General features: G+C 45.9%; 1 long non-coding RNA gene across 1 annotated transcript; it reads right to left on the reverse strand.

Moving 5' to 3' along the window:
* Positions 1–3166: 3166 nt before the first annotated feature.
* On the reverse strand, positions 3167–6176 carry LOC120921810. The gene is made up of 3 exons (XR_005744985.1): positions 6139–6176; positions 3322–3444; positions 3167–3205 (listed from the first exon to the last, which is right to left on the reverse strand). It is a non-coding gene; the product is annotated as an uncharacterized LOC120921810 (long non-coding RNA).
* Positions 6177–11144: the final 4968 nt, after the last annotated feature.

The raw sequence follows: 11144 nt of genomic DNA on the forward strand, positions 1-11144 counted from the left end.
ACTTGGCTTAGACAAGCTACACAAGCCGCCTCCCCCAGTCATCTCTATGGATGGCTCAGTGTGCCGCGCTGAATGCTGGGAAGTGTAGTTTCCAGCGCAGCCCCGCGGATTCTCTTCTCACCGACATGATGATGGCAGGCAGGAGGAAACGCTCATCAGAGGACAGTTGGGAGGAGGAAGAAGAGTCCGGCAGGCTTCAGGTAAAACCTACTAGGAAGAAGTGAGAACCGTGAGGTTGGGGAGACAGTCAGAGACAAGTCCGCGTGTGTGAGGGTGCACAGGCTGGCAGTGTACAGGGATGGTGTGCACAGGCTGCCCACTTACTGACTCACACCCCTACCTACCTTATTTAGTGGAGCACAGTGCTGCCACCCATAGCAGCCTATCAGAACTCAGCACACTGAGACCTTACACCAATGTAAGGCAGGCTCTGATTGGTTACTAGGGATACTGCACTGAGTGTCCATGTTCTTGTCTCTAAAGTATGAGGATGTACAGACAGTTGGGTCTAGTCACTCAGTGCAGTAACCATAGCAACTGTACTGGCTTCTGATTGGTTGCCATTAGGCCCCCTTTAAAGCCCATTCATTTAAATGGGATACCCTACACAAGGCAAAGTAGTTCATTGAGCCTTTGCCACATAAGTTTTGGGTGTTTTTTTAAACACCACTCATTTTACAGTGTTTACACATTTTTACATGCAGAAAAATGCATGTCAGCTTGCGGTGTTTGGGATGCCATTTACAATGAATCGCGCAGCAAATGTGATGTGGTTTTATAAATGCATGCAGAACTAAGCAATTTTGCATGTGTTTACAAAACGCACAGGTGTGAGTGGAGCCTTAGGGATGGAAAGGTGTCACTCCTGCCCAGTCACCTAGTCTAGTGCACCTCTCAACCTTGCAATCTGTACGTAGCACATGTTTACTTAACAAGGCAGTAATGACGTGTACGGTGTCATATTTTATCCTTTTTTTATTTATCACAGTCAGATGAAATATGCTTTATGTTAATATTTATTTTTGAACCTTAATTCTGCATGAAACGTTTAACAGTGTAATTTCATAAGACAATTGAAGAGGGCGTGTTTAGGGGCAGGGTAGGGGTAGGGTGGAGCAAATGGTGGCGAGTAACTCTTAAGGCCTGGCTAGTAGCTCAGGACTTTAAATTTTGAGCCCTGCCTTGGAATATCTTCTTTCCAAAAAGGGGTCATTTGGGGGGTATTTGTACTTTCCTGGCATGTTAGGGTCTCAAGAAATGAGATCGGCCGTCAGTACTTCAGGTGTGATCAATTTTCAGAGATTGGCACCATAGCTTGTGGACTCTATAACTTTCACAAAGACCAAATAATGTCCACCAATTTGTACTTATTGTTTACCAAAGATATGTAGCAGTATAAATTTTGGCCAAAATGTATGAAGAAAAATTTGCTAAATTGTATATCAGAAACTAAGGCCTCTTTCACACGGAGCGGACATTTTAGTGTCCGCTCCGTGTGTCCGCAAAAGCTCAGCGGAGATCATCCGTAATCCCCGTTGAGCTGTCGGCGGATAGGGCGGTCCCCGCACACAGTGCAGAGACTGCCCTGTCTCTGCTCCGCTCTCCCCTATGGGGAATCGGATGCAGACGGACCGTCTGTCCGTCTGCATCTGATCCGTTCCGCCGGACGGAAGAAAAATAGGGTTTTCTTCCGTCCGCAAAAGCGGATCCCGACGGACGCGGACGTTAGCGGATGCTCCATCCGCTAATGGACGCGATCCCATAGGGATGTATTACAAGTCCGTAAACGGACTTGTAATAAACGGATGAGTGGAGCGGACGTCTGAAAGGGGCCTAAGAAAACTAATTTTTTTACAGAATTTTCAGTCATTTTTTCTTTTATAGCGCAAAAAATAAAAAACCCAACGGGGATTAAATACCACCAAAAGAAAGCTCTATTTGTGTGAAAAAAAGGACAGAAATTTCATATGGGTACAGTGTTGTATGACTGAGTAATTGTCATTCAAATTGTGAGAGCACCGAAAGCTGAAAATTGGTCTGGTTAGGAAGGGGGTTTAAGTGCCCCGTGGTCAAGTGGTTAATGACCCACCTGTGCTGATCTCTGTAGGAGTGTCCTCCTCTATAAATGTCCCCGTTATTCCATCCTCCTCCATAGACTGCTGATCATCCCTCACATACGTCTCTTCTTCTTCTGATTTCACCTCAAATTCTATATCGATTGGATCTCCACTCTAAACCAAGAGAATGAGAGAGAATATCATCTGTAAGATATAAGCTTTATTATTGTGACATCACATCTATAAAATCCACACATCCCCCCACAAGTCCATGTCTAGATGATCCGTCCCACCAACCTTTAAATAAGGAGGGATGGTGTGACCTTCCTGTGTGGAATCCCGGGAATACAGAGGACGGGGACATCTCTCTGGTGGGTTTCTGTAGCTGGATGACTCCACCATGGTGTCCTGGTACAGATCTTTGTGTTCTTCCTCCATCACCCCATCCTCATCATCCTCCTCTTTTATCTCTTCTTTAACCTCAACTTTAGTATCTCTCAGGTTTCCACTCTGAATATAGAATAAAAATGACATCAATGGTAACAATGCAGATAATGTACAGATCCTAATGATACTATCAGTGATTGTTCCTCATCTACCTGATGATGGTGGGGGATGGTGTGACCTTCCTGTGTGGAATCCCGGGAATACAGAGGACGGGGACATCTCTCTGGTGGGTTCCTGGTATTAGGTGGCTCCATCATATCCTTGTGTCCTTCTGAAAACTCCTCCATCACTCCATACTCCTCATCCTCCTCTTTATACTCTTCTTTTACATCAATATTATCATCCCCAAGGTTTCCACTCTGAATATATAACAAAACATTCATTGCAACAAACATGCTGTGTATAAATCAGAACTACCAATAATTGTCACTCATCTACCTGATGATGGTGGGGGATGGTGTGACCTTTCTGTGTGTAATCCCGGGAATACAGAGGACGGGGACATCTCTCTGGGGGGTCTCTGTAGCTGGATGACTGCACCATGGTGTCCTGGTACAGATCTTTGTGTTCTTTTGGAAACTCCAACTCCTTCATCACCCCATCCTCATCATCCTCCTCTTTTATCTCTTCTTTAATATTGACCAGTGTGGAATCCTGAGGACGGGGACATCTCTCTGGTGGGTTCCCATTACTGGATCCATCTGTAGGAAACACACACACTGACTGAATACATTGTTTCTATGTGTTTATCAGATGATGGGGGATCTAGGTGGAGCCTCCGTACTGCTCTCTCCTTTACAATAAAGTCTCCTCTTACCCGGTGATGTGAGGGGCGGCTGATTGTCCATCATGACGTCCTTTCCGGCACCGCTCATGTCTCCTGTCAGCAGTTTGATGATCTCTCTGGTGACTTCTAGAATCTTCTTTGTATTTCTCTATTCTATCAGGGAGGGAGGTGGAGGCAATGTGATTATCATAGGATATCCAGACTTCACAGGAGGAAAACTCTAGATTTGAACACATATAGTAAAATCAAATGACATTCCCAGAATCCTCCTCACCTCACCAATCAGGTCTCCTTTTTTATCAAAACTCCACTTGGGATATAATTTACCCACATATTATCCAGCACTACACTGTTTGTATACATTCTATTTTGCACTTGATATCAAGGTTGTAGTGTTTAGCAGCAGGAAGACCCTAAGGGTCCATTTTTCATTCTTTCATTTAATTTCTCACGCATTTTATCACCAAGAGCAAATTTTTCCTTTCCCCTTCTTCCCTGTTTACACATATAATTTACCCAGACAGGGCCCCCCCCACTCTGTAGGTTAAAAGCTTTTTGCAAGGAATTCTGGGACCAACAATCTTACTTTTGCTTGTGAGAGGGACATTGGGAGGAGAAGCTGTGAGGTCAGTGTGATGTCATAGGATTCTCTGAATCTGGTTGGAGGGACATTGGGAGGAGGAACTGTGAGGTCAGTGTGATGTCATAGGGTTCTCTGACTTGGATCGGAGGGACATTGAGAGGAGGAGCTGTGAGGCCAGTGTGATGTCATATGATTCTCTGACTGGTTGGAGGGACATTGAGAGGAGGAGCTGTGAGGTCAGTGTGATGTCATAGGGTTTGCTGACTCTGATTGGAGGGACATTGAGAGGAGGAGCTGTGAGGCCAGTGTGATGTCATCGGATTCTCTGACTCTGGTTGGGGGGACATTGAGAGGAGGAGCTGTGAGGCCAATGTGATGTCATATGATTCTCTGACTGGTTGGAGGGACATTGAGAGGAGGAGCTGTGAGGTCAGTGTGATGTCGTAGGATTCTCTGACTATGGTTGGAGGGAGCTGTGAGGTCAGTGTGATGTCATCGGATTCTCTGACTCTGGTTGGAGGGACATTGAGAGACGGAGCTGTGATGTCAGTATGATGTCATAGGATTCTCTGACTCTGGTTGGAGGGACATTGGGAGGAGGAGCTGTGAGGTCAGTGTGATGTCATCGGATTCTCTGACTCTGGTTGGGGGGACATTGAGAGGAGGAGCTGTGAGGTCAGTGTGATGTCATAGGGTTTGCTGACTCTGGTTGGAGGGACATTGAGAGGAGGAGCTGTGAGGTCAGTGTGATGTCATAGGGTTTGCTGACTCTGGTTGGAGGGACATTGAGAGGAGGAGCTGTGAGGCCAGTGTGATGTCATCGGATTCTCTGACTCTGGTTGGGGGGACATTGAGAGGAGGAGCTGTGAGGTCAGTGTGATGTCATAGGATTCTCTGACTATGGTTGGAGGGAGCTGTGAGGGGTGCTCTGTGAGATATCTGTACATAGAGTCATTTCTCCCGGGTGCGTCCCTCCTCTCCTAAATAATAGATGAACGTTGTCTTTAGGCTTTGCCAGGACACATCATATTCCTGTGATCTCTGTCTACTCCGGAGACTTTACTGATCACATTTTAGGATGAAGATCTGAGACTGGGATCATTATGGATAGTGGTGCAACGGATCAGTTGATACGTGATCCAAACGGGTCACCTCCTTCGGATCGACACACACTGTGATCCGCGGATTGCCGCGGCTCCGGAGCTAGGCCGAGGCCTTTCCTAATGTTATGGCCGCGGCTCCGGAGCTAGGCCGAAACCGAGGCCATAACATTAGGAAAGGCTCCGGCTTCAGCCTAGCTCCGGAGCCGTGGCCATCTTGGTACACCCGGCAGCGGCCCTCCTCTCTGTTTACACCCACAGCAGAGGAGCCAGCACTCGTGGGACACACCACTGGGAGTCAAAATACTGGGGGGGTCTGTCTGTACTACCTGGGGGGGGGTCTGTCTGTAATACCTGGGGGGGGTCTATCTGTACTACCTGGGGGGTGTCTGTACTGAGAGGGGGGGGTGTCTGCACCAAGGGGTTTCTTTACTGAGGGGGGACTATTGTTTTTTGGGAGGGGGGGGTAACACCATTTTTTTCTGCACCGGGTGACACCAACCCTAGTGACGCCACTGCAGTGGGGGGGGATGTGGATATTACAGTGGGGGTGGGATGTGGATATTACAGTGGGGAAGAGGAGATGTGGATATTACAGTGGGGGGATGTGGATATTACAGTGGGGGGATGTGGATATTACAGTGGGGGGGGGGGGGGGGAGATGTGGATATTACAGTGGGGGAGACTTTTTTTTTTTTTGCCGATCCGAAAAATTATCCGATCCGAGGAACGATCCGAACCGTGAGTTTTTTGATACGTTTCACCCCTAATTATGGAGATATTCGTTTTCAGGACATTCACTACAAATGATATTTTTCTCTCTTTCTTCCTATTTGAATCTTATAAAATAAAGACATACACATTCCAATCCTCCCTACATACCCCCCCACCCCCATCTCTAATAAACGTCATATAACTGTTAGTATAGACTGAGGAGGTGAGAAGGTGATTGGTGGGAAAGGTGACACATCTCCAAAATGAGGAGAATGTTCCGGCCCCACAAGTGGGGGAATGTTCCGATCCTGAAGGGGTTAATCTAGGTCCCCACACTATATATGTGTGTATCATCATCTGCTGGAGATAAAAGACGTCACAGTGACTATGGAGGAAGAGGACGGACATGACGGGGTTACTGGGTGTAAATAGAAGATAAGATCTTATTACCTCCTCTGCTGCTATTTCAAACAATGTCTCCTCACTACTTCTTCCCGACTCACCTCTCACCCGGAACTTCCTGTCTGTACCTGACATCACTTCCTGTCTTCCATAGAGACTTCCTGTCTGCCATCTCGTGGAGATCAGAGGAACTGCAGAAACATCTCGTAGTGTGAACACGGCCTTGTGCTGTGTGTGTATGTACTGTATATCCTTATAGATGGGTCATCTCCACTCCCACCAAGGGGGAGAGAAATATATTACTGCTCGGGGGAGGGGGGGGAGACATTTTGGCCCCTTTGATTTTGCAGTAAAATTGATGTGAGATTTAGTCATGTAGAACATCTGTTATATGGATGCAAAGAACCCCAGCCGAGAGTCAGCCCTGGTTCACACTGGGCTGCGGGAGTGAAGCCGTGCGAGTTCAGCTGAACTCGCACGATTTCACTCCCGCCGGCAGTCCCGATTTCGGACGCGATTTAAGAGACATCTGTGCAGGTTTCTGCACAGATGTCTATGTAAATCGCGGCTCGAAATCGCAAAAAGTAGTACAAGAACTACTTTTTGAAATCGGTGCAGCGCCGCAGATGCGGCGTCGCACCGATTAGGACGGCGCCATTGCCGACAATTGGAGGCATTTGAGATGCGATTTCACATGTGAAATCGCATCTCAAATCGAATGAAATCGCACCCAGTGTGAACCTGGGCTAAAGGGTGGAAATGGCTCCTGATCCCCAGATTTGGGCAATTATGTCCCCAATATAAATAGAAAAAAACCTGCGCTATGTGTAACAACTCAAATACCTCCAGAAATAACTTCTACCGGACTGCTGCTGTAACAAAGGTAAGTCTTCCCTTTATCACCTAGAAGAGCATTATGTGTCACAGCGCTGTCCTATTGTGTGTGCCGCCCATCAATTATCACAAATACACTAAAATATGTGGAGACATTCATATATAAAGTGCTAGGGGCCCCAATAATATTCTCTGCAGATCTACTGCTTCCACTTTACACCTACTTCATTCATCTTATGGTGTTTGCTGCGATATTAGATAAACAAAAATGATTCCATGAATTTGCATAGATTTTTATTTAATTCAGCAGCAAATATGATAAGAATAAAGAAGTAGGTGTAAAGGGGAAGCAGTGGATCTGCAGGGAACATCATCCTGAGTACAAAGCTCTTTATGTTGGATATGAATTTGCAGATGATCGGGTCACATGACTGATTGATAAACACAGTACAGCCCCGCCCACAATATAATAAATGTGTCCTCTTCTCTCATCATCTCCTTTTATTTGTCACTTTCCCTTTAATCCCCTCCCCCAACATCTCCCCATTACTGGGTGATTTTGGGGGATCTCTGGTCTGTACATCAACATGTCCAAATCTCAGACATGACCTATCCCCTCCCCCCACACACCAGTCACACGCGTGATACATCACTGTGATTGGCTGGGAGGGATTCAGTCATTCCTTACCTGAGGGTGAATCTATCCTCCAGTATAGACCAACTGTATGGAGCCAACCTCCCCCTCCCCCGATATACAAGAAATTAGACCTCCCCTCCCCCGATATACAAGAAATTAGACCTCCCCTCCCCCGATATACAAGAAATCAGACCTCCCCTCCCCCGATATACAAGAAATCAGACCTCCCCTCCCCCAATATACAAGAAATTAGACCTTCCCTCCCCCGATATACAAGAAATTAGATCTTCCCCTCCCCCGATATACAAGAAATTAGACCTCCCTCTCCCCGGATATACAAGAAATTAGACCTCCCCCGATATACAAGAAATTAGACCTCCCCTCCCCCAATATACAAGAAATTAGACCTCCCCTCCCCCGATATACAAGAAATTAGACCTCCCTCTCCCCCGATATACAAGAAATTAGACCTCCCCCGATATACAAGAAATTAGACCTCCCCTCCCCCGATATACAAGAAATTAGACCTCCCTCTCCCCCGATATACAAGAAATTAGACCTCCCCCGATATACAAGAAATTAATTAGACCGCCCCCGATATACAAGAAATTAGACCTCCCCAGATATACAAGAAATTAGACCTCCCCCTCCCCTGATATACAAGAAATTAGACCTCCCCCTCCCCCGATATACAAGAAATTAGACCTCCCCTCCCCCGATATACAAGAAATTAGACCTTCCTCTCCCCCGATATACAAAAAATCATTAAGACCTCCCCTCCCCCGATATACAAGAAATTAGACCTTCCTCTCCCCCGATATACAAAAAATCAGACCTCCCCTCCCCCTATATACAAGAAATTAAACCTCCCCCAATATACAAGAAATTAAACCTTCCCTCCCCCAATATACAAAAAATCATTAAGACCTCCCCTCCCCCGATATACAAGAAATTAGACCTTCCTCTCCCCCGATATACAAAAAATCAGACCTCCCCTCCCCCTATATACAAGAAATTAAACCTCCCCCAATATACAAGAAATTAAACCTCCCCTCCCCCAATATACAAGAAATTAGACCCCCCCTCCCCGATACACAAGAAATTAGATCTCCCCTCCCCCGATATACAAGAAATTAGACCCCCCCTCCCCGATACACAAGAAATTAGACCTCCCCTCCCCCGATATACAAGAAATTAGACCTTCCTCTCCCCCGATATACAAAAAATCATTAAGACCTCCCCTCCCCCGATATACAAGAAATTAGACCTTCCTCTCCCCCGATATACAAAAAATCAGACCTCCCCTCCCCCTATATACAAGAAATTAAACCTCCCCCAATATACAAGAAATTAAACCTTCCCTCCCCCAATATACAAGAAATTAGACCCCCCCTCCCCGATACACAAGAAATTAGATCTCCCCTCCCCCGATATACAAGAAATTAGACCCCCCCTCCCCGATACACAAGAAATTAGATCTCCCCTCCCCCGATATACAAGAAATTAGACCTCCCCTCCCCCGATATACAAGAAATTAGACCTCCCCTCCCCTGATATACAAGAAATTAGACCTCCCCTCCCCCGATATACAAGAAATTAGACCTTCCTCTCCCCCGATATACAAGAAATCAGACCTCCCCTCCCCCTATATACAAGAAATTAAACCTCCCCCAATATACAAGAAATTAAACCTTCCCTCCCCCAATATACAAGAAATTAGACCCCCCCTCCCCGATACACAAGAAATTAGATCTCCCCTCCCCCGATATACAAGAAATTAGACCCCCCCTCCCCGATACACAAGAAATTAGATCTCCCCTCCCCCGATATACAAGAAATTAGACCTCCCCTCCCCCGATATACAAGAAATTAGACCTCCCCTCCCCTGATATACAAGAAATTAGACCTCCCCTCCCCCGATATACAAGAAATTAGACCTCCTAATGGGGTGGGGCAGGTGGTAGAAAAGGTTATAACTGTGGGGGATGAGCTGATGGAAGAGGTAAAAGTTGGAGGTGTGATAGTCTTCCCTATAGTTTAACCCATGCAGCCAACTCCTGACGAGTGGCAAAAGGCCATGAAACGCGTTGAGTGTTCATCCAGGGATGCCAAGCCACGCTAGCTCCAATAATTCTAACCAATCGTGTTTTCTATCGGTATTTATTATGTGAATTATATATATATTATATTTCTTCTATGTTTTATCTGTATTTATTTGTTCTTTGCTATGAAATGTAACGTCTGTCACAAATCATGTTTAGTGATCACCTCTGTATTAATAAATGAATTATTATTCTATCAACTTATGTAGATTTTTTATGATTGTATTTTTACATCATAAATGCGTTCTTATATTATATTATTGAATGATGTTTCCTAATATCACTCTCATGAAGCCCCCCCAGGGGATTGTGACATTCAAGTTATTTACATTCCATACACATTATCAGATACACCCACATGCCTCCATCAAAGTCCCAATCTACCTCTCCCTTCCTTCTTACATATATATGCCGGGATGGAGGCATGCCGGGGTGTAGCTCTAGGTATAGACAGCTCATACCCATTTTCTAGCTGTTTTATTAGCTATACATTTGTTGTGACCTTGTGTTCTGTGTCTTTAAGACTTTTCTATATGTAATAAAAATATCTTTGTTAAACAATTGGTTATATAAGAATTGTATATATTTTTTCTTACTTTTTTTGTGTTATATTTGAACTTCTGTGGTAGCTCTGTGAGGTATTTTACAGGCGTGATTACTATGAGACATTTCTTGGGGCTGCAGTTCCTCTCATCTCCACAAGGTGGTGATCTCACTCATATCCAGACAGGAAGATTCTATGGAATGCAGACAGGAAGTGATGTCATTACAGACAGGAAGTAATCTGGAATAAAGACAAGACGTTCCATGAGGCAGGAAAGAGGAGACATTGCTGGAAGTAACAGCAGAGGAGGTAATAAGATCTTATTTCCTATTTCCACCCACAGAGGTCACCTCCACCGATCACTTCCAGCACCCCCCCAGTGAGGGGCTTCATTCTCTGTGACCCCAAACATGGCACAATGCAGCCACTGAGATTCCCAAGTGATGACAAAGGCTGAGGTGAGGGGCATGAATGGGGGGAGGGGGTCTGAACCGGGGTGCCAGTCAGAGGGGGTTATGGGCGGGGTTAGGGTTGCCACTTTTTCTTTATGCCAAACCCGAACGATTTAGAGGCGCACAGTATATATATTTTTAGTATATACTATAGGATTGTAACAGACCTGGGACACCTTTGGGGACTCCAAAGAGAATAGTAATGTGGCGCACATAGTGCCCCCTCACCCTCCTGTCACGTTCTGTCCTGAGCCACATTCCTGTCTGAATATTGTGTCCGGGTTTCAGGTGGACTGAAGCCTGGACACATGATTCAAATCCCGGACTATCCGGGTGAATCCTGGAGAGGTGGCAACCCTAGCAGGGGTGGCAGAGGTATGAGATGAGGAGGATGGATAGGAATAGGTGGGACAGATGAAGGGACAATAATATAGGCATCCCTGGAAGGGGCACATAGGTGATGGGGGCAGGAACTCCAGAGAGCA

The sequence above is a fragment of the Rana temporaria genome (genome assembly GCF_905171775.1).
Source record: "Rana temporaria chromosome 4 unlocalized genomic scaffold, aRanTem1.1 chr4w, whole genome shotgun sequence".
In the NCBI taxonomy this organism is placed as follows: Eukaryota; Metazoa; Chordata; class Amphibia; order Anura; family Ranidae; genus Rana; species Rana temporaria.